Source organism: Phocoena phocoena, chromosome 4 (genome assembly GCF_963924675.1).
Source record: "Phocoena phocoena chromosome 4, mPhoPho1.1, whole genome shotgun sequence".
Classification (NCBI taxonomy): Eukaryota; Metazoa; Chordata; class Mammalia; order Artiodactyla; family Phocoenidae; genus Phocoena; species Phocoena phocoena.
This window is the reverse complement of record NC_089222.1, coordinates 43,022,183-43,047,103: the sequence shown is the minus strand read 5'-3', so window position 1 is coordinate 43,047,103 and position 24,921 is coordinate 43,022,183.

Genomic DNA, 24,921 nt, shown 5'->3' with positions numbered 1-24,921 from the left:
CTCCTAGTTATACACTTACATCTGTACGTCTCCTGTTAGAGTGGACTGGCCAACACAGACATTCTTATGGGGAACTTGGAGAGTAGATTTGAAGCAGCATTTTGTTGCTCGCTCAGACATATACTTATCTTCTGACTCATGGTGTTGGCATGAGACTGCAGCCAGGTCTGCAACTCCTCCACCGTCTCCTGGATCTCCTTCAGCATCACTAACTCCTGGGCCAGGTTTGTGTGTTTAGCAACAAGACAACAGGCTCCTGAATTTCTGTAGGGTGCTCATTCCATCAAAGTCAGTAGCCACAAGAACTGACACGTCAGTCAGTCCTCACGGACTCCAGTTTGTTTATCCCAGCTTGCTCTTATTCTCCCAATTTGTATCTATCTTCCCTTCACAACTGCTAGGGGACTTTAAGCTCCAGCATCAGATCAAATGGGAAGACAATAAGTGGTACAGAGACTACCTAAGTAAATTCCAAAACTGCAAAAGGTCTCTTAGTGATTCTGCTTCTCTCCTTTAACCTTTACTGATATATATATATATATATATATATATATATATACTGTCCAAGTCAATTAACAGGAGTATCCAGCCTACTAATTCATTAACCAAGAGTTATCTAGCACCTACTATGTGTCAAATACTATTCTAAGCACTGGACACACACAGATACAACAACAAGACAGGTGTTCCTCCCCCTCATGTAGTCTGCATACTAATTGGGAAGATGAAAATAAATTAGCATGTAAATAAGCATAAACTTTAGACAATGTATTAGTTTACTATTGTTGTTCTAACAAATTTAGCTGCCGAAAACAATTCAAATGTATTATCTTAAATCTCTCGAGGTCAGAAGCCCAAAATGAATCTTGGCTAAAATTAAGGTGTGTTCCTTGCTGAGGATCTAGGAAAGAGTTCATTTCTTTGCCTTTTCTGGCTTTGAGAGAACACCAGCATTCCTTGGTCTGTGCCCCTTTCTCCATATTCTAAGTATGTCACTCCAACCTCTGCTTCCACTGTCACCTCTCCTCTTTCTGACTGATCTTCCTGCCTCCCTCTTAAAAGGACCTTTGTGATTTCATTGGACCCACTCAGATAACCTGAGATAATATTCCTATGCCAAGATCCTTCATCACATCTGCAAAATTCCTTTTACCACATAAAGTAACATTCAGAGGTTCCTGGGCATTATTCAGCCCATCACAGATAATAACTTGTGTTCAGAAAATAAACAAAATAAGGGAATGAAATGTAACTTATTTTGTATAGCGCAGTCAACGATATCCTCTCTTAGAGAAATTTCTTTTGAGCAGAAACCCTAATAAGGAGAAAAGTACTCCAAACTACACAAAGACTAGGAAGTGTGAAGACCCTGAGGTAGAAAAAGTTGGATGTGTTCATGGAAGACAAAAACCTCTTTGTTCATACTGAGCAGCAATTTGAGGCCAGATCTTCTAAGGCCTTGTGTTAAGCAACTTGGATCTTATTCAAGGTCTAGTGGGAGGCCAAGGAGGTAGAGCGTTGTGATGTAGGGAGATATACCATCTGCTGCACTTTTTTTTTTTTAAGATCATTCTGGCTAAATAAAACACTGAAAGAGATTGAAGAACAGTTATTCTCTAAGCCTGTTTTACATTCCTCATAGTCCAATCATTTTCTGAAGTATTTTATACTTGATTATTTATATTCTAGTGAGGTCTGTGGGCCAGCAGCACATGTATCACCTGGGTGCTTGCCGTAACTACAGAATCCCAGGCCATATTCACGACTGACTAAATCAGAATCTGCACTTAACATCCCCAGGTGATTCACAGGTATAATTTTGTGAAGCACAGTATCAAGAGACATTGCAGTGGTCCTAAAAAGAAAAGACAGTGGTCTTGGCCTAGGGAATGGGGAATGTGAAAAGTTATCATATTCAGGATGTATTTTGAAGGTAGATGCTGGTATTTGCTGTTGGATTGGCTGTACATGAGGAGGAAAAGAAAATCTACAAGGATTACGTATAAATCGGGGTCCAGAATAATTAGAGTTGATCATGGTGCTATTTCCTGAGATGGAGAAGATTGAGAGAATGGGTTTTGTGTTCCAGACCTGTTATGAGCTGCCTACTAGACATCCATGTGGTGGTGTAAGTCATTTAATTAGCCATGTTAACATCAGAGTCACCACTAAGGCATGGGGAACAAGTGCAAATACTTTATTTCAAGTGGTTCGTGACAGTTAACAATGAGCACTAAGTCTGTGAGTACATGTCAACAAAAGTGTCAAGCAAGCAGAACATATCCCAGGACTCTTGCCCTATAAAGAACCAAGGGTATCAGAATCTTCAACTATTCAGACTAACCCAGGGCAACTGGCTGGCTTAATTTAGGTGTATTCAGATGTTTCCATATCTCGTACAATATATGCCATACAAGGCAGCACTAGCTTGGTTGTACAGGTCATTCATAATTCCTTTGCTTTATTCTGCTTATTTTAGGTGCAAGAGTGGTACTGGTTAACGTGAAGTTCAAAGATGAGATTGGGACAGGGGATATAAATTTGGAAGACATGAGTGAACAGTTGGCATTTAAAGGCATGGGACACTTGAGGCCATCATCCTGTGAGAGAAGGTAGGAAAGCCAAGAAATGATCCCAGGAGCAAACCACCATGTAGAGGCAGGAGAGAGAAAGGAGAACCATCAAAGAAATCTGAGACCAAGTAGCCAGTGAGATCACTCAGTAGGTAGCGCAGAAGATGAAAGAAAACATTTCACAGAGTCAATCATGTTATGCTCTTAAGAGGTTCAGTAAAATAAAGAATTTATCATTGCATTTAGCAACATGAAGGTTGCTGGGGACCCTGACTGAGTGAATCACAGAATAGGAAATGAATGACCTGGGCTCACTACTGGTCAGTCACTATGTGAAGATTTTATTCCTGCAACATTCTGTAGCAGAGCCTTTGTCTAAGGCAAAAATGGAGCAGGTTCTGAAGTGACACAATGAGAATACAGTGTGGGGTTTCATTTCATGTCATTGAATCTTGAAGATCGGCCTGCATCAGGAGTCACAGAAATAGTACGAGTATCTGTATCGCACACCATTTTCCTAACTTACTGGTCAGCAAGCTGAATCTCTGCAGGTAGCATTCAACCAATAGGAGTCGAGGGAAGGAATCTTGACTGAACTTCGGTATATTTCAGCCAGGCTATTTATTGAAAAAGTAATGAACAATTTTCCTCCAAATGCAATTTGAAAATTAAATTTTTTTAAATAAATATAGGTTCTTTGGGGAAGAAGACATGCCTTTCACATGCCTTCTTTTCATGCTTTTCTATTCTATCTTGTTCTAGTGGAGTGATGAGGGAGAGCTCCTATCTGCAGTGGGTTGAAGAGAGAATAGGAGGTGGGGAGGTAGAGGGATCAAGTATGTATGTCACTTCTTTGAGGAGTTTTGCTAAGAAAGGGAACAGAGAAATTGGATGGTACCTGGAGGGAAATATAAGATCTAAAGAGGGCTTTTTTTTTTTTAGGATGGGAGATATGATACTATGCTTAATGATGATATAATAAGGAGGAGAAATTTGTTGATAGAGGAGAAAGCAGGAAAACTGCAGTAGCTAAGTACTTAAAAAGTCAGTGAGAGGGCTTCTCTGCTGGAGCAGTGGTTGATAGTCCGCCTGCCGATGCAGGGGACACGGGTTCGTGCCCCAGTCCGGGAGGATCCCACATGCCGCGGAGCAGCTGGGCCTGTGAGCCATGGCCGCTGAGCCTGCGCGTCCAGAGCCTGTGCTCCACAACGGGAGAGGCCACAACAGTGGGAGGCCCGCGTACCACAAAAAAAAAAAAAAAGTCAGTGAGAAGGAATAGGATTCACACGCAAGTGAAGGTTTTGGCCTTGGATGAGAGCAAGGATGGTTCAAACTGAAAGTCATATTCCTCATTAACTAAAAGATTGACATTCTATTTTTGTAACTTAGTCTCTTATGACGTTTGTTAGCAGAAAACGGCATCCTGAACCTGAGCACTTCAAGACACTGACACGACTGCATCTCTAAGTCTTTAAGGCTGACAGGATCATACTCAACTGTGACAAATCTAGAGAGCAAGACCATCTTGTAGGCACCTGTCTGGGAGTCCAGCCGACATTTCCCTGATGACATGCCTTCCCACTCTGTGAGCTAAGTTTATCACCTTTAGATCTCAAGTCACAAAAACGTACCTTTTAAATAAGTGTACCTTTAGCAAATAAGCATACATAATTTTTAATTGATATACTGAATCAACTAGCATGAAAGCAGCTGTTTTTCTCCACCCACACTTGTCGGGTGGGAATTCTGTAAGTTTAGGGATTAACGAATTAAAACCAGATGGTAGAGAATATGACCAGAAAATAGCTTACAGGGCTCCATGCAACTTCATAGAGAGATACTTTACTACCAGGTATATTGTTGGAGTTAATATATAAATCTTTTATTTGGTATTCTACTTTATTACTGATTCCTGTGCTTAATTGGTAGTTGACATACATTTTTTAAGAAGGAGTGAATACCATTGTAAAGCAATTATACCCCAATAAAGATGTTTAAAAAAATAAATAAAATAAAAGATCAAAAAAAAAAAAAGGAGTGAATAGTCTACAACGAAATGCATTAAGACATGGCAAATCAAGGTTCTATTTTAGTGGGAAGCTGGAGAAAAAATTGAGAGGTATTGATGCTGTTGGTTATGCAAATAAGAAAAGCATGAGAAGTGAGAGTTATATCATTTCCGTGATGGATAGAAATAGGCTTAGAGTTGACAGGCAATCTAAAAATTACTATTACCTCTCATTATGTCCTTCCAAGCATTTCTGTTTGTGCAGAATGGGATTTTAAACATCTTGATCAAGCAACAGGAAACTGCCTCATCTCATGACACTGATCATCATCTAGAAGGGCAATATTGTTGCTCTAACTGGCATCTTGATGTGGTTATGAAACTGCATGAGGCATTACTCAAGAAGTGGGCTGTGACTGGAAATAGCCAACAGAAATTTAAAAGTATCATTTTGCCACTCATGAAACAATCAAAGGCTTCATATAGCGTTATGCCTATGAGGGCTGGTATATGTATGGTATAAGATTCACTCCAACCTTAAGATGTAAATTTTAATATCTTCAGCTGTCTTAGGTTACTAGAGGTGTAGGACTCCAGAAACTTTCCAGTTTCAAAGTGTTCAAATAAGGAAATGGAAGCCACCAGTTATAATAAATACGACACTCCCATTATCACAGGGCAAACGCTGGCTGTGGAAATCAGTTGTCATGGGTCATATACCATTACTTTTTCCAACTCATAATTTTAGAGCAAAAACATGATAGGTGTTTCTTTGATCTACAAATTCAAATTCCTACAGTTTTTAAAGTAATTTTGGGACAATCTGCTTAAAACACTTGAGGTCTTCTGGCAATAAAGTCATACCAATCACAAAAAAGTCTGGGAATAGTAAGGGTGATAATAGTATTCTCGGCTTCTCTACACTTTAGTTTTCTCAGCTGTAAAATACGGAAAGTAATGTCTATCTTCCAGGCTGGTTTAAAAGATTAATTGGATTATAATTATAAAAATATTGGGTTCAGAATCTGGCACATGTGATCATTCAAAAAATGGTGATTGTCATTGCAAATGTGGTTCTCTTTGTGCGAAAACCAAAAAGACACATTCTATCATAGACTCAAAAGCCTGAAAGGAACTTTTAAAAGACATCAATTCAGTGCTCTTGTTTTGTGTACCTGGGTTAAAATTCCGCTTATCTACCCTGACTTGCCTCTCAAATGATCCTACGAATAACAATACTTCTTAGTGGATTATTATGATTATGTAAATACTGTTAATTGTTTTCATTACATATATTTGTTTTTCTCAAGAGATTTCTGCAGTTCTAAAACGCAGCAGCTGACAGCTTCTGGGGACAGTATCTTAATTAAGGATTATTGTGCAAAAATCTTTCCTCTGACTAGGAAAGGGGAGAGAGGTTGTTAGGAGACAGGCAGAGATGTATTAGAGATGTCTAGAGAGTGAAGGGCCTTTGTGAGCTTAAAGGGTCTCTTCTTTGCCTAAGAAAGCTCTCTGATTAGGCAGAAAACTGTCACAGGAGCATAAAACCATTTTTAGCACCATGTAAGGCAGTTCCATTTTTCTATAGTTGGACCAGCGAAATGAGAACGACATCTCTCCAGTTGCAACTGCCAATTCTTTAAGAGGCAAAACTCAAAGTCAGGGATGAGTCTCAAGCATGAAATGATAAAGTTGCAACCAGCACTGAGTACAGATTATGTCTGGTTTATGGTTCTTTAATAAGACTGGGCTTGAAGTAGCCAGAAGAAAATAAACTCTAACTTTACTTAGTTAGAAGTAGATGTCTTAGTATGGGTAAGACAGTTCTATTTAAAATTAGCTGTTGCCAGGGATGCAGAAGTCACTATGTCTCACCCATATTAGGCATGAACGACCTAAGAAATGACAGGTGGTACTTTTTAAAGAAAAATGAAGAATCAAACTCAGAAGACAGACAAGCACTCCCAAAAGGTTTTAAGCACAGATTAGAAATATAAATCTAACCAAAAGATAAGATTCAAAAATGAATTATATTCCTGGGACCATCCCTAAACTGTAATAGAGAATTATCTAAGAGCCCCTATTAGATTTAGGTTGTGTGTTTGCACCTGAAATCTGGTCTAAATAGGTATATAAGATACTTTTAGTATTGTGAAAGCTTCTCAGTAAGTATTTTAATCACTGATATAATACTTATGAAATGCCCAGTGTACCAAGAACCAGGGTTACAAAGGAGGAAAAAAGTACGTAATACCTGACCTCAGGGAACTTAAAATCCAGTGAGAAAAATGGATATTAAAACAAGACACACAGCTTATGCCATTAAGAGCATGATGAAAGATTCTAAGAGGGGATCTGATTTAGACTGGTGAAGCAAGGGAGTTTAAGTTCTAACCTGAAATACTAGTAACAATTAGCTAATGAAGAGAAGGAGGATAAACATTCTGAGGCAAGGGCACTGAGGTGGAAGAGAAATTGGAATAACTGAAGATCCGAAAGAAGGCCAGTGAGGGTAGTGTTGACCATGTTGACAGAAGAATAGAAAGATCTGCAGCTGGAGATGCAGACAGTGACAAGGTCAGACCGTCCCTGTAAAAAACATATCCTAAATGCAGTGGGAGCGCCACTAAACGGTTTTAAGCAGAGGGAGTGAAATCGTTTGATTTACATTTCAGAAGAAATAACTTGGCATAGTTGTGTACAGAGCATAACAGCGTACAAGAGTATGTGTAGCTACAAGTTAGCAAGGAGCTGCCATGATCTGTGGCATGGTACTCTTTTAGGTAAGAGATGTGGAGAAAATGGATGCATTCAAGGCCTATTCTGAAAGAAGCATCCACAGGTGACAGATTAGAGTATTTCTCTGGTTTCTGGTTAAAATTACCAAGTAGAAGATGGTGCCATTTACTGAGACAAAAAACACAACAAAGTTAAAATTGGAGGAGAGTGAGGGAAAGGAGAAGAGTTCATTGGGTCCATGCTTCATTGTAGACTGAAAAAGGGAAAGAGGGGAGAGTGGTAGCAGGGGAATATCAGAATCTCTGGGGTAGAAAATAATTTTTTTAAGCATAGCCAATTTTATGATTATATCACTTTATCTATATACCTTTTGTTTGGGAATACAAGCCATAAATATCAGAAGTCCTTTTTGGCCAAAGGGAGTAAGTAGCATGTGCCCCTAGGGCAGGGACTCTGAGACCACAGGGATTGGTGGTTATCACAGGGGGCCTGAAAAAGATTATGAAACTCCAAATAATAAGGAACCTCAGGACCAGACAACTGTCAAACAATTTTGAGGTTTAACAAAAAATAGAGGCTGTTAATATTTGATAGTGTATTACAGGAAAGCAGAACCATCCAAAGAAATAAGTTAACAAGAACTCAATTGTCAAAGATGGGACCTTGATTGGGTGTATAAGCAGACACTGAGAAGTTTTTGTGATTATTTTTATCTTGAAATGGCAATGTAGCAACCACGCACAGATTAGCATAAGATAAGCTGATGTGGGACACACTGCAGAGAAGCTCACTAGGTCCCCAGAGCCCAGGCAGGACAACTGCAGTCTCTTTCCCACAGGGACCCTGCAGGGAAGGGTTATCATCACTATTCCCAAAGTGAGGCAGCCCTGGAAATTGGTTGCAGCACCTACAGTCTTCATCATGTGTAAATAACATATGCTTAGTGCAGCCTGTATAGTTCTCATTTCAGAGTATGGATTCAATCAGCCTCAACAAAAGCTTTGCATAAAGTCCAGAGTTAAAAAAATTCCTCCCGGGCTTCCCTGGTGGCGCAGTGGTTGAGAGTCCGCCTGCCGATGCAGGGGACACGGGTTCGTGCCCCGGTCTGGGAGGATCCCACATGCCGCGGAGCGGCTGGGCCCATGACCCACGGCCGCTGAGCCTGCGCGTCCGGAGCCTGTGCTCTGCAGCGGGAGAGGCCACAACAGTGAAAGGCCCGCGTACTGAAAAAAAAAAAAAAAAAAAAAAAAATTCCTCCCGGTGTTGTTTTTAAAGATATGTGGACTAGGGCTTCCCTGGTGGCGTAGTGGTTGAGAGTCTGCCTGCCGATGCAGGGGACACGGGTTTGTGCCCCGGTCCGGGAAGAGCCCACATGCCGCGGAGCGGCTGGGCCCGTGAGCCATGGCCACTGAGCCTGCGCGTCCGCAGCCTGCTCCGCAACGGGAGAGACCACCAGCAGTGAGGGGCCAGGTACCGCCAAAAAAAAAAAAAAGATATGTGGAGTGGGTAGATACTACTACCTGATTCTTTTAAAATTTGAATGACAGAGGTGGAAAGTGTCTATAAACAACAGCCTTTACAGAATACTGCCTCAACGATGGTTATCAGGCAATCTTGGAGCACTACCCATTACAGTGGCACAAGAAGCTGCGGACGCATCAGAAACCGCTTTAGAGCTTTACAATCTCTACCTTTCCTGACTTTTCCTCTGAATGCCTCTGCTGTGAAATCCCTTGTTTTGACCTCAGTGGAAATGGTTATCCTTTGTGAAATAACCTAAAGGCCTTTGTGTCTGGTCTGCACATATCTGTTAATTTCCTGCATCCTTTCTTCAGAAGTTCCCAGCTTCAAACTAATTAATCACTTTCATTATTCTTTTCTAGACTGTCTCTATACACCACCCCTCCTTGCTCTCTACAGATACGGAGCCCAAAATTAGACTCATTAGTAAGTGTTTGGTCAGTGTCAAGTCTAATGAGATGACGTTCTCCTGAATCCTGCCGATGTGAGACAGACCATTCTTGAAACAGTGATGTGATGCCAGGATCTCAGGAAAGGTCTTCATGTGCTCTCTGAATCCTGGTTGAAATAAGTATGTAAGCTAAAACTGAAATAATGTTTTGCCAACAACCGAACTCCAAATCACATACCTGAGGTCCGAAAGGCGTCAATCACCACATTGCTCCTACCATACACACACACCACCACCACCACCCCTTCTTTATTCTTGCCTAATTTCTATAAATATAAGAATTCTGCATTGGATGGGAGAGCAGAAAAATAACACCAGAAATGACCAAGAGCTGGAACCTAACAGGCAGAGGCCACAGCTGAGCATATATAGCATAAACTAGAAAGGACTTGCCAGTGAAGAGAGAAAAACCTAGTCTGGCTAAGAGCATGACTCTGGAACCAGACCTCTGGGTCTGAATTCTGACTCCATTTAACAGCTGTTTGACATCGAAGGAGATAGCCTTTCAGCCTCATGTTCCTCATCTGCAAAGTAAGGCTCATGATGGTACATACGCTCTAGAGTTTAACAATTAAATGAGTTAAGTATTCGTAATTGTTTACTAGATCTAAAACAGTCATGTTATAACTTTATATATAGGTGCACTTTTTGAATAATATGTAAGTATTTGTTAACTTGACTAAAATAAGTTTGTAAAAAGGGCAATTTAGACCCTCTTTGCTGTTGAATCACTGGAGGAAATATCAGGCATTGTCAATTCTCCAATAAGCATATAAATATTTGACCAACATGGTAGCCATGCCAGTGGCATCAAGGTTGCAGTTAACGTAAAACAACTCAATAAACAAACTAGGCAATTAGGAGAGATAACAAGTACGTATGACAGAGAACAAGTGACAAAATACCTGGCCCACGTCCTGTGAGCTAGCATTCTTGTCAGAAAGAAATAGCATTAATTTAAACTGTCCCTTCAGTGAAGTCATTTAATTTCTACCAGGAACTAAAAGCAAAGTCGAATATCTATAAGTATTTGAAACTTCAAGTTTTGCACAAAGACGTATTTTGTAGAGAAAACATAGGTTCACTCAATATTTTTACATATGAGTACTTACACACAAGATACGCATCACTTTAGCTCATAAATGATTATCCTTCAAATTAGTAGTACACACCAGAGCAGCTATTCATAGATTTTCTATTGTTGCTCTCAGCTGAAGTTATCAATGTTTACTTATAGGCCTTAACATTTAAGGTTTTATTTTCTATTCTATTTAAAAGTCATAGGAAGAGTGAAAAAGGCCAGACACAAGTAAGTGTATACTGTATGATTCCATAAAATTCTAGAAAATGCCAACAAATCTACAAAAACAAAAAGCAAGTCAGTGGCTTCCTAGAGCTGTGGGGTTGGGGGAAGGACCACACAGGGCCACAAGAAAACTTTGGGGCGATAGAAATGATCTGTATCTTTGTTGCAGTGGCAGTTTCATAGTATATAACTGCCAAACCTTACCAAATTGTACAATTTAAATGGATACAGTTTATTATGGGTAAATTACAACTCGATAAAGTTGACCTGAATAATAAATGTCACAGGAAAATGTTTAGAACCACACACAAAATATAAATGAGACAAATCAAGGGTTAAGACATGTTTCTAGCTAAAGATCAAGTTCAGTTCTATTCAACTAAAATACAGAAATATGATTTTTACAAGCACAAATTAAATTAAAACTAGCATCTTAAAAAGGGTTGTAGAACCAGGGTATCATCTAAGACAAAATGAAAAGCCTGTTTTTATAAACCTGACACTGTGGGGAATAAAACAAGGAAATAAAGTTGGAGGTACCTGTCTCTTTACAGAAAATGAAATAGGCTATTGCATGCAGAGTTGTCAGGAATATTATAGTTACTGATGGTTTAACCTGAAAATTTTATGGAGTCAGATGTTAAAACTCTTTTCAAAACTCTTAATGGAACCAGCATACAGGATACTTCTTGAGCATTTTCCTTGTATTTCATAAAGCTCTCCACCCCACATCAAAATTTTAGAGTCCACATTATAATTAAGTATGCCTACAGGCTGTTGGCACATGCAAGAAGGTCATAGGGAAGCCTTCATGTCTCACATAAAACACCATCGCAGGATTATAACACACTATCACACTCATTTCATTTTACCACAAGCCTGACAAAATAATCAAATTCACTGAATTAAAACTCAATTATTTTCCTCCTTTAACCAGCACAGCCTGCTTCACAAACTTCAAGTTCAATTACGGCTATATTTCTTTACCCTCTTCCAGTCCATTACTCAATCCATCATACAAATAGCCCTAAGTCTAGTGTCCTTCATGTGACATTTCTCCCTCCCCCTGAATTATTCGAGGGAAAAGAAAGAGGTTAGAGCAGTCTAGGAAGAGGTCAAGGAGTGAGTAATCCAGGAGAGCGCAGGGTCCCCATCATTCCACTCTCACGGTTGCTTCCTCCTGCCACCTAGTATCACACCATAGAGCAACCAGCAACTATGTTTTGCTTTCCCAGTTCACTCCATCAACACAATTCCTTGGGGATGGTCAACCCTTCTCAGGCTTGGGCTCTCTTTGGAGTTGACACCATTATGGTCAGACATTACTCATCAAAGCTCAAGTCCATTTCACAATGACAGAGTTCAAGAGGGCTTTCAGAAATAGCCACGTTTTCTGCCAGAAGCTTCATTCACTGTAGAGCCTTTGTTTGGAGCCCAAAGACATCAAACTAGAATCGGCCTCAAGCTAATCTTACTAAAGGCAGTTTTATTTCAGGAGCCTCACTGTCTTTCTTTGCACCTGAGCCTTGTCCAGAGAAATCAGTCCAGCCTTAATGGGTCTTCCTAACTTCATATTCTGGGAAATGGATTCCCTCCTTTCCACAAGCCTCAACGATCCTGATGCAGGATAATCCATCTCCTCTCCCAAGTCTTTGCATACAAGGCATCTGAAGGGGAGAATAGCCTTGAAGGGCAAAAATACATTTTGCTAAACCCTAATCACAAGAAATTGGGTATCCCCATAACAAATGCCGCTGGTGCCCTAGTCATATGCCCTGGCTGTCATCGTTCCTGGGCACACCCTCCTTCCTCCCAACTGCAAGCACTTTGCCTGAGGGTTTTTTCTGGACACTTGTGCACTCTGCCCATACACTGGACAGGCTAGAAGTGCTGGGGAGTTACCATACTCTGCAAATGGGGCACTCAAAGGAATGTTCTACACTGTTTCCAGAGCTCCCCCAAAGGCTTGGGATCCAGGGGCCCACCATGATAACTTGCTTGATAACTTTCACTGACTTCCTTTTCTTACCAGTGTTTCCTGAGATAGTCTCCCAAACTACTTGCACTCCAATCCTTCTTTCAGAGTTTACTTCTAGAAGAAACCCAAACTTCCTAGTTCAGCATATGAACAAGAGGACCCAGGCTAGACAGCAGTCAGGAACAATGTCAGACATACAATCTCAGAACATGCAGGCCACTCAGGAAGTAAGAGCATGAAAACCAAGTAGGGAAGGAAGGAAAGCCAGGCAGGTGGTCAACAAGGTCTAGTCATAACTGGAGGAGTTAAGAGACAGCAGAACACAGAGGCGGCATTGGGGAAAGAATTCAAACATAAACGATATGGGCTGTTAGCACCACCCCCAGCTATCAGGCAGAGGGAAGCCTTGGGAAGAATACACAGGATCCTTAATCCTGAAGTCATGCTTTTCAGAGCGCCAGGAGGAAGATCTCAGCCATGGAGATCTGAATTGCTTCTCTATATTACCAAAGTGTACTCATTCACAGTGTCCCAGGAGACCTTTGAAAATAAATCTTGTCTTTCCAGTAAGATTATACATTTAAATAGGTTCTTTGCACTGAGCCTACTCCAGGGTATTCAACAAAACTAAACCAGACATACATGGCTTGAATGTTTATGTGGCTACCTGTGTGTATCAACAAATAAACCTCAAATAACAGCAACTGTACTGCTTTATAATTTACAGATGATTAAATACGCTGTTTAATCCTCAGCCATTTTGCATGGTCAATGGGAAAAAGTGTTTTTTCCGTTCTTGGTGTTATATACACCATGTCTGTGGATTTGTACGTGGGTGTGTTGAATTACTATGTACACAGGGGGTCACTGGGAATCACTGGAACCTCAGTGAAGTCTGGTAGTCAATTCCAACCTAAATTATAAATGCTAATATTTCTTTGATTGACTTTCAGCAATCCCACTGTCTGGACCCAAACCTCCAGCTCAGAATAAAAAGTAATATAAAAGTAACCATATTGTTGGAACTTTAAAATAGAGCAAGTTTTTCCTTCTTTTATTCCTTCTGCTTTCTCTTGAAAATAGAGCTTATTCTGTCAAGCAAACACAAATTGTTCTCTAGAAAAATTATTCTGTTGCATTTATTTTTCTATTACAGGATATTCCAATCACTAGATATGTTTGATGTGACTATTGCATTGGTAAGTATAAAAATCTAGTCATGACCATTTCATAGCTTGGAAAAAATTTGACACATCTGAAAACTGAGAGGAAGGTTGGATTGGCTACTTAAAGGACATTTAAACAACTGCTTTTTCTTCCAATAGGTAATACAAAGCAACAACTATTATCACACATTTTCAGCACCATTTTCAGCTTCTAACCCTGATTCTAGAAAATTGCACTACAATATCTGTTGATTATTCACTACAGGAAAAGAGCTGAGCTATTTTCTTCATCTGGGGTGGGGCTAGGGGAGCAAGAAGGTTTGAAAAATGAATTTACATAGTATCTGGCTTAGAGAAAACAAAATTGAGCCAGACAAAATTGAGCAATTTGGTCAAGTTATTTAACCTTCCTGTGATGCAATTATCTAGATAAAATTAAGGTACTAATAACACCTGCAGGTTTTTAATGAGTTTAAAAAAAATGATTCTTAAATGTTTAGCACTGAGCCTGATACAGTATGTTTTAGTATTTAGTAAAGAATGTTTTTAATATAAAACACTTAAGACACATAAATATAAACATAAAGTTGAAAAAGTGGAATTCTATAGGATTCAACAAAAAACAATTTTATTATTCTCCTTCACTCTACCTTTAACTCTGTATTTGGACTCATACTTTATTGTCCTTTTTGATAAGATCTTGGCCTACCTCTAAATTTTCCAGTCAATCTTAGATACGTTTTTAAGTCCTCTGGTTATATTTGGTTACAAAATGTTCTCATACCAGTACTAAAAACTGTATTAATCCTGTGTAATGGTCAAAATTCCAATCTTCATTTGCAGTTAAATCCTCTTCTGCAATTTGGGTCAGCTTCAGCTGGAAGTCTGCAGGAGCAAACTGCTCTACCTTGAGCTTACCCTCCTCCCCCTACTCAAAGATTTCTAGCCATGGTTTCTGAGCTTGTCTTTTGCCCAGAGGTAGTCAAGTTAGAATGAGGCCATTAGGGTGGACCTTAATCCAGTAGGACAGGTGTCCTTCTAAAAAGGGACAAATTTAGACCTAGACACACACACACACACAGAGCACCATGTAAAGATGAAAGCAGAGTTGGAATGATGCTTCCACAAGCCAAGGAATACCTGACCACCAACAAAGTACTAGAAACTCAGGGAGGTGCCCCAAGCAGATTCTCCCCTCACTGCCCCCACAAGGAAGCAACCTTGCCAACACCTTGATCTCAGACTTCCAGTCTCCAGAGCTGTGAGACAAAAGGTTTCTGTTGTTTTAAGCCACTTGGTTTGTGATCCTTAGTTGTGGCAGCTCTAGCAGACTATATATTTTGCTATATATACACACACTAGTTTGCATATTTACACATATATATGTATTATGGATTGTGTATATAAAATGAAAAAAACTACTTTCAATTCTTTGAATATTTCTTTTTCTACATAGCCTAGGATTGTTTTATTTTTTACCACAATTTTTCAAAGTATTGTCTCATTCAATACTTAAGTACTTGTAAAGAAACAGAATCAAAAATTCAGAAGGAATTCATTTTCTCAGTTATCACTTTTTTGAGTCAAAGTTTTAACTTCACTTTCAAGCTAAAAGTTATAATTTAAAATGGGAGTAGCATATATTAAAATTTGATAACAAAAGCTTCTCTGCCATCTTGATAATTCAATACCACGAAATGCTTTTAAGCCTATGTTTAAGAAATAATTCTTAAAGTTTATGGGTTAAAAATTTTAAATTTCCCTGGGCAGCCAGATTTACTTGGTCCATATTTAGAGAAATAAAATTGATTAGTAATGAAATTATTTTATTTCTAAGAGCAATTGAGTTGAAATAATTTCTTGCACTTTTATTCAAGCATTTCCTGCTAATGCAGCGAACATCTCCTAATATAAGTGTGGAAAGGAGCGAATGAGGTTTAACAGGGTTCTGGATCCTCCAGATGTATCTTGTTTCTTACCAAACCCTAATTTCAGATTCAGCATTCTGGCAGATGACTTACTGAAAGGCAGTTGTACTTATCTTCTCTGAAGTAACATCAGCCATTTATTTCTCCTCACTTGGCATACGTTATTTTCCCAAGACAGACAAAGAATTAACTTCTTACTCATTTAAGACATCCACTCTAATTGTTTTGAACTTTCTTGGCCAAATGGAGGAATCATTTTTCTCGTCTTGAAATAAAACAGTAACAGGTTTTTTTCCCCCAAGAGAAAATTAATTCAGACCACAAAAGCACTGCACTTCAAGGCAATGTGTGAATTAATTAGTGTGAGAATAAAAATATTCTTTTTCTTATTCACGTACCTTTTGTCTTGGTTCTTCCAAACTGACTGCTTTTGTTCAGTGCTTAAAAGGAATGGGGCACATTTTTCAGGCATGGTTGACACAGAGAAGGATAGGGAGCATTACAACTCAGAGGAATTTCTATTATGTTTGATTTACTAACTTTCTAAAGACGTCAACTGTAATTTGAATCTTCATCCAACCAAAACTTAAATTACAGTTAAAAACCTGATTTGATAAATCAATAGTGGACCTTAACAGAAGTCCTTCAGGCTCTCCTGACAAGACCAGCCCAGCCTCATTAAAGCAATCAATTCCTAGAGTTTCCTTTCTCCATTTTGTTTTGTTTTTAACATATATGGCCCCCAGAAACAAAGAAATTTCTTTGTTTCTGCAGTCCAGAAACAAAGAAATTGAGATTGGAGAGCAAGCATAAAGCAAATAATAAATTGAAGCAAGAAAATTTGGGATATTTTCTAAAAGGCTTCAGCAAATTCTCAATATGGCATCTAATTTCCAAATAATATCTCAGAAACACAGGTCTCCCAAGAAGCTTTGGTCTTCTCGAAGCTCCTGACAAGGTTTAAATGTTCTCAAACTAAGTCATTTCTGTGCCAAGTTATTTCAGAGAGTACCCAAAAAAACAGCTTTGGGGTGTGGTACATGAATGGGAATTCATCTTGTATTACCTTGAAGACTTCAAGAAGGCTCTAAACCAGGGAGAGTTGCTGGCTCCTTCTCTACAGAGAACTTTCATGCCCTCAGAGAACGCTGCGTTTCTGTGGCGCTACCCAGGCTATTTATACAGCTCCGCCCAGGCTTATACGAGTTTCAGGTGAGTCAGTGCACGACTCAATCATTACTTAAATCAGCCACACGAATTTCAGCTGCTCCTTCATGGAGCCACGATAATTCTACAGAAAATAATGCTTTCCTAACTGAAGTAAAGAAACGCTTGGCTATTTATATCCAGTTATTCATAACTGGCCCTACATAAGACAAGAGAGTAGAATAGTTGTTCTTAACATTTACTGCATATTAGAATCACCTGGGAAGCCTTTAAACCTCCCAATGCTCAAATCCCACACCCCTACCAATTAAGTCAGAACGTGTAAGAGTGGGAGACAGGCGTCAGGATTTTTTTTTAATCTCCAGGTGATTCCAATGTGCAGCAAACTCTGGGAACCAATGAAGCAGAATTTTAAAGGAAATTAATGGCAGAAACACAGACAAGGGCTAAGGAAGAAAAGGACAAGACTATCCTGTCTAGAAACCATAGGCCCAAATACTTGGATATGTTTCCTTTTGAAATGGAGCATGAACATGCATTAAGAATATCAATCATGCATGTATGCCCGCACACCCCATTGAGAACTAAATGGCCATTTATAATTCTACAGGAGTTGACCATAAATACACACTGCTTGGGCACACACGTTTGATAGTGTGTCAAAATGCTACAAGGGATATAAAAAGGATTGATTGGTAAATCAGTAAATGAATGACCTAGAATAAATGACCCTGCACACTTTAAGTATTTTGTTCAAAAAGTAGCAGCAGTCATTAAGAACAATTGATATTGCTCACACCTGTTCTGCTCTTCCCTGCTAAGAAATCTTTGAGACCTTGGACAAGAGCACAGCTGCCATCAAACAGATTGATTTCTAAATATAACCAGAGGTGATGCTAGTTTTCAGAAAATACTGGGGAGGAAACAGGAAGAGGAATTGCACCCAGAAAAATGTGCTGGTCCTCTTTGGGAACTATCTTGGGAACCATTTCACCTCTCTACAAGAAATGGCAGGAAGCATTGTGTATACCACCACCAAGTAAACCTAATAGACTAATCCACCCTCTGATTTGAGGGTGTAGCAGAAAGGCAAATTAGACAAGTAATAAAGTCAGGGAGAAAGAACAGAGCTGAAACAAAAATCCCAGGCAAAATCTCACACTGTAGTTTTACAACCTGGTTTTGCAAATTACTTTATAAAGTCTTCAGAATTAGTGTTGTACTTAACAAGTGCTGGCCTGCACTGCAATAAACAAGCTCTGACTATGCCCCCATATGTTAGCATGCCCTGAAACACTCACTTCCCTTCCCAGTCTCCCGACATACAGACAACAGCAATGTCCCCATGCCAAGTCTGAAGGCCTCTCCACTTTAGTGCCTCTCAGACCACATGAACAATCCTTCTCACCCAGGGAAATATTTGACTAGTCCTAGGATCCTTTTGGGTTCAAAGGGCCTCATGAAGTTTCCTCAGGACTTTCTGCCTACACCAAGGAAATGCTCTGTGGTGGAGCTTTCTGCCTCTCAGGACCCAGAGAGGAAGCGGGGAACAGAAACCGTGCACTCTTCATATCTGCCCTTTTGTTCATATTTCTGTTGAGAGCTTCTGTCTCTATTCGCTCCTCCAGGTGGTCTCACATGTTACTGGTGCAAGCATAGCTAAGGGCATGCTCTGCCCCAGTTGCTCATCTGACAACCAGGCCCTGTGGTGATACTGATGGCTGGAGAAGTGAGGTAGTGAGCACTGATGGCTGGGCCTCTGGGAGTAGTCCCAAATTCTCAAGCACATTCACATTCACATATTTCATAGACTCAAAACCTCTTCTTTTTATTTTTTATTTTTTCACTCACAACCTCCCATGGGGTCAGCTGGTTCACCCCCTTGGTGATACCACAGTGCTACTGTTACACAGTACAAGTTAGCCTGTACATCCAATTCTTGTTTTACCATTTTTATATGATGGAGAGTGGTTTGGTATCCTAGGCAACTATGGCTGGTTCCTGTATAATTCTTTGTTGATGACAGTCAAAATGCTAGTTTATTGTTTTCCTATGTTATGATTTACATAATACACTTTTGTGACCCAAAGTTTGACAAAATATCAGCTATCTACTTTTAATTTTGTATTATATTCACCAGGTGGTATTAAATTGACCTAAATAATTTTTCATGTCCTAGTACTTCTTGATCTGTTTTTCAGGAGAGTCTGTTTTTCTAAAGATGGTAAAGCCTACTGGTTTCTAAAATTTTATATTATTTGCCCATACTGACCTATTTTTTGTCAGATTTACCTTTTTTCTAAATCTCACAACTTATTTAACAAATATATATTGAGCACTTTATATTTTCCAGGGAAGATGTCTGTCTAGAGATATAAGTTTAGAAATCTCCAGCAAGCAAAAGGCGATTCTTTCCACAGGACTAGAAGGTATCACCTAAGGAAATAGTGTTGAAAGAGGAGAACAGAGTTTAAAAGTCTGATCCCCAAGACACTGTAATGACTAGAGATCAGAAAAGTGAGCAGACTCTACCAAAGGAGATTAAGTTAGAAGGATAAGCAAAAGATAACAACATTCTGGAGACCAAATGAAAGAAAAATTGTCAAGAAAGCTGGAGTAATCAGCTATGTAAAATGCTGCTGATGAGTAAAAGGAGGACTGAGAATTGGCCATTAGATTTGGGAGTATGGTATCACTGTCGACCTTATTAAGCACAGTTTGTATAAAGGAAGAGAAAGCATAATTTTTGTATGTCCTGGGCACACAGAGGCAGTGAAATGGTCTCTCCCATTCCCAGCTTCTCACTTCCAATGTGTGATATGCCTGATATTGAATGAAAGAAATAATGCCCAGGTCTAAGAAATTGCCTGTGTTGTTAACTCAGAATGAGTCATCCTCTACTCTATGCTACAGACACTTGTGTCACAGGTTCTCACCTGAATGGGTTCATCTTCTCCAAATGAGCAAAGACCACATCTTATGCTTTGCTGTTCTTCTGTTCCCAGCTCCTGGCAATGTGAGAGAAAACTCCATACTCAAGTGAAATGCTACATGGATGGTTCTGTGTTACACAGCCCCTCTGTCAACATCGGAGGCTATAAGACCCAGTGTGCAAAGGCCATAGCACCAAAGAAGACAGGCGCCCTGCTTTTGTCATCATCCAGACCATAAAACTGGACACCAAAAAAGTGCTTTGAATTATTATGGCAGGCCATCTGCTCTTGATGACAAGAGGGAATTCAACTAAACAGGCTTACTTCAGAATGTGAGAAATAATGTACTTCTCTATCACTATGATTGGAAATTATCCCTCTGAATTGGTCACATTTTGTGGTGCCGCATCATACAATGAGACACATTCTGTGTCAGAGTCAAAAGCCAAAAACTCCAGCTCAGCCTTTATCACTAAATTACTGAATGACATCGGGCAGTTCATGGAATTGTCCTCTGACTTCATTTCCTTGCTTGTAAATGGATCTGTAATAATACTTACCCTTCCTTCTTCATTGAATAATTGTGAGGATGCAAAAATAAAATTAATGTGAAAGATTATATAAAAGCATATACTGCTATACAAATCCAAAATGGCATAAAAAGACTGTGATTAGACATGATTAGGTAAGACGTTAAATCTAGGGACAAAAGAATATAAAATCATTACAATCTATAAATTCCCTCCCTCTATACTTACAAATCCTTCCAATTGAGCAATGCAAAATGAAGAAAATCCTTTAACCTCAAATTTGTATGCCTGTGGGTTAAAAACATTTGTTCTGTTATAAATTTTTGACATGCTTCAAATGGTAAGCATGTATGATGAGTTTAATACTGTAAATATGAGGAAAATTCAAGAAAAGCTCAAGATAAAAATGAAAATTTAAGATACTAGATAAGACATATATTAGGGATGGGAATTTTTGGTTAAATAAAAACTTACATTTGGGTGATAAAGAAAGACTTGTTTCACCTAATATAACACTGAATATTGGATTTTTGATTTATGGATGAGTTCTGTGTTTATATGCTTTTTAATTTTATTACACAAAGCCTTGAGATGCTTGCATGAGAAGGTACCCTATAAATTATTCTGTGTAACTTCATACAGCATAGCCATTAATCACAGGCATTAAACTTTATTTTTTCTTTTGGCATTGAACAAAGAAATCTTTAAAACATAAAGGAAACAGGTCAGGATAAGCTGCCATGCCTATTTATTTCACTGTAAAGAGTTGCCTCAGAACAGGAAAAATGTGTCAGATTTATCATTCCCAACATCACTAACTGTCCTAAGTTTGGGCAAGAGCTTTCTAAAATATTCCCCCCAAAAAAGTCTCAGTTGTTGCATGAGATTTTCAGCATTCAAGCTAGGAAAAAATTTTAATCGTTTCTAACAAAACTTTTCACTCACCCTTCTGCTCTCATGATGTTTTGGGACACATATTGAAATTCGCAAAAAACTAACAAACACATGATGTTAATTTCTCATGGACCAGATTTGTAATTGAATACATATGGATATCCAAGTCGGCTAAGATCATAACACATTATTTATGCCTTACCCATATACAAAATAGCACAATCCTTTCACTGGTAAGGAAAGGAAAGGAATTAAGTTCCTAATACTCAGAGTGATTCAAACACATTACTTTGCATGTAACCTTTTTAATAACCCTCGGAGAGAGTATTACATGTTGTAAATCCTCATTTAAGAATAGATGTAGCAGAAAGTAACAATTGTTGGCAAGACTATAGAGAAAAGGGAATCCTTGTGAACAATTGGTGGGAGTACAAAATGCTGCAATTTCTATGGAAAACAGTATTGTGGTTCCTCGAAAAATTAAAAATAGATATACAGCATATTCCAGCAATCTCATTTCTGGGTATATATCCAAAAGAATTGAAAGCAATTTATTGAACAGATATTTACACATCCATGTTCATAACAGCATTATTCAAAGTACCCAAGAGGTGGAAGCAACCCAAATGTCCATCAATGGATGAATGGATAAACCAAGTGTGGTATAAGTATACAATGGAATATTATTTAGCTTTTAAAAGGAAGCAAACCCTGTCATGTGCTACAACATGGGTAAACCTTGAGGACATTATGCTAAGTGAAATAAGCCAGTCACAAAAAAAAGAAAAATATTGTATGATTCTACTTACATGAGGTATCTAAAGTAGTCAAATTCAAAGAAACAGAAAGTAGAATGGTGATTACCAGAGGCTTGGGGAAGGGGGGAAATGGAAGTTATTTTTAATGGTTATAGGGTTTCCGTTTTGCAAGATGAAAAAGTTCTGAAGACCTGTTACACAATAATGTGAATATAGTTAACACTACTGAACTGTGTACTTAAAAATGGTTAAGATGGCAAATTTTATGTTATGCGTTTTTTACCACATAAAAAGAAAAGATATATATATGTAGCATCTATTATGACAGCATCTATGTTTTGATACACATTGCTATTTCAACCCCAAACATTATCTTGTATGAACTTCCTAACAGAAATTTGAAAATAGGAATAGATATAAACATATATAAAAAAATATAAATATAAACATATATAAAAATATATAAACATATATAAAAAATATATAAAACATATATAAAAAAACATATATAAAAAAATATAAATATAAACATATATAAAAAAATATAAATTTTTTAAATACCAAGAAAAGGACAGGTTTGATGGGAAAGGAATTGAAGCTGTGGAGTTTGGGGGAAAAACTACCTGGGTGATGGATAATACCAAATTAATTTTACTAGTCAATGACTCGGACTTTCCAACAATGAAACTATATATTAGTGGCAGTGCTAAGGACAGCAACCATGTGATTTCATATAAAATTTTAATTATTTGGTTGTGAAACCAAATATTGTTTATAGTGGGTTGTGACACTATAGTTTAGATAACATTAAATGAAACTGTGTAATTCTTGATTGTTATTTAATTTTCATGTATATGTATATAGATATGTAAGATGAAAATTTCCTGTTATTTGTTATATTACACATATATAAGATGATAAACAGGTCATGAAACAACTTTTAATCACTTTGAGATGTTTCTTTGATTCCTTTATTGCTTGATGTATTGTTTAATAAGTGTTACCCAAAAAAGGATAACACTCTTGCCCTAAGGAGGCAGGGCTTGATAATTACCACATCAACCATAACTACAGAATATCCATAAAGAATGAGAGAACTGTGACACACAACTTCTTTTGGGGGGAAATATATTAAGGAAAGGACCAAATGGGGAGAAAGTTAGTCTTCCTTTATGAGAGAAAGCACTGAAACAGAAACTTTATATTTTTTATACAAGGTATGTTACAGTTAAAAAATAATTAACAGGTGATGTAAACATGCAATAGGGTATAAAACTTAAAGAAGTTTGAAGGTCTAAAAATATTTCAGAAAATAAAAAGAATGGTAAGGACCAAAGGAAAATAAATCTAGTATATTTTGTAAAATGCTAAATTTGGAAAATATAAGGAGGAGACCCAGGTAGGAAGTTACAAGAGGAAGGAAGGAAAGAAGGCAGGAAGGCAGGAAGACAGGAAGAAAGAAAGAAAGAAAGAAAGAAAGAAAGAAAGAAAGAAAGAAAGAAAGAAAGAAAGAAAGAAAGAGAGAGAGAAAGAGAGAAAGAAAGAAAGAAAGAAAGAAAGAAAGAAAGAAAGAAAGAAAGAAAAGAAAGAAAAGAAAGAAAGAAAGAAAGAAAGAAAAAGAAAAGAAAGAAAGAAAGGAAAGAAAGAAAGAAAGAAAAAGAGAGAGAGAGGGAGGGAGGGAGAGAAAAGAAGGAAACAAGGAAGGAAAGCCAAAATCATGCAGACAAGTCCTTTCAATTTTTTCAAAATCACAGTAATGTCTACTCCATATATACATGATGGATATTTTGTAGTATAAGTAAAGCAATCATATATAAAACAAAAGATGTCAGAAGGTGTGAAGATGGAAGTATCGGTGTGTGGTCCCTAACTGAGTTTTCCCACAGCCAATGCAAGGCATCTCTGTAGTTGGTAAGAGGTGTTGTTCTCAAGGGGTGCCTGACTGCTGATGGCCACCCTTCCTGCCTGGTCCCCACCAGCAACCCCAGGAAATATGCCCATCTGAACTTCCCCTCAGCAAGTGATCATGTTTGTGCTTTTGGTGGCTCCATCTTTCAGGCTGCATTCCACTCCATCCTTGCCACTGGATATCAGAGAAGGGTCCCCAGGACATATGACTCACTTGTAAATAATGCTGTTACTTTGTTCTTCAGTGTCATTTTTATCTCAAGCACTTTAGTGAGATTGCAGAATACATACACATAGGTAATACCTTCCACAGGTAGATATGATTACCCACAGCAATCATAACATGTTAAACTCTGACTGGATACAAATGAAACTTCATTACTCATTTTTCTCAGTTAGGGTTTCTCAACTCCTGGGAGATGACGTTGATTGTGTGACTCTTGGTACCATATTCTCACTCTTCTCATGATGTTTTTATTCCAAGAGTCCAGACAGAAAATTAAGACAATTTTCTTACAATGGCTATGGGTCAGAAACACCACTTCAATCATTTGATTGCATTAGAATACTTACTTGCACAATTCTTCAACACACAATTCTTACTTTCACAATTCTTCAACACATCAGAACATTAATCAGGATTAGAAACTTGCTTGTCCTCTTAGTCTACATCCTTCCTCAAATATCCTAAGTAAATATGTGTCCATACATGAACCTCCTGTTGGCTGTACCTCATCCTTGCTACATCTGGCAGTATTGTTATATTCTAAGGCCTTACCACATCATACTGCTCTAATAGGATTCTATATTATCTGACCTGAATGTTCTTGGAACTATTTCAACACCTGGCAAGTTTTAATAAATATACTTCTACTTCAGCAGAATTGTTAAAGGAACAGACTTTTTGAAGACAAAGTGTCTTTATTTGGAATCCTAATTCTGTCACTTCCTAGCTTTATAATTTACTTAGCTTTGTCTCCTTAAATTTTTAAATGACCTCCAGTTTCCTCATGTGTAAAACAGAGGAAGTAATGCCCTCTTCACATATTTCTTTTATATAT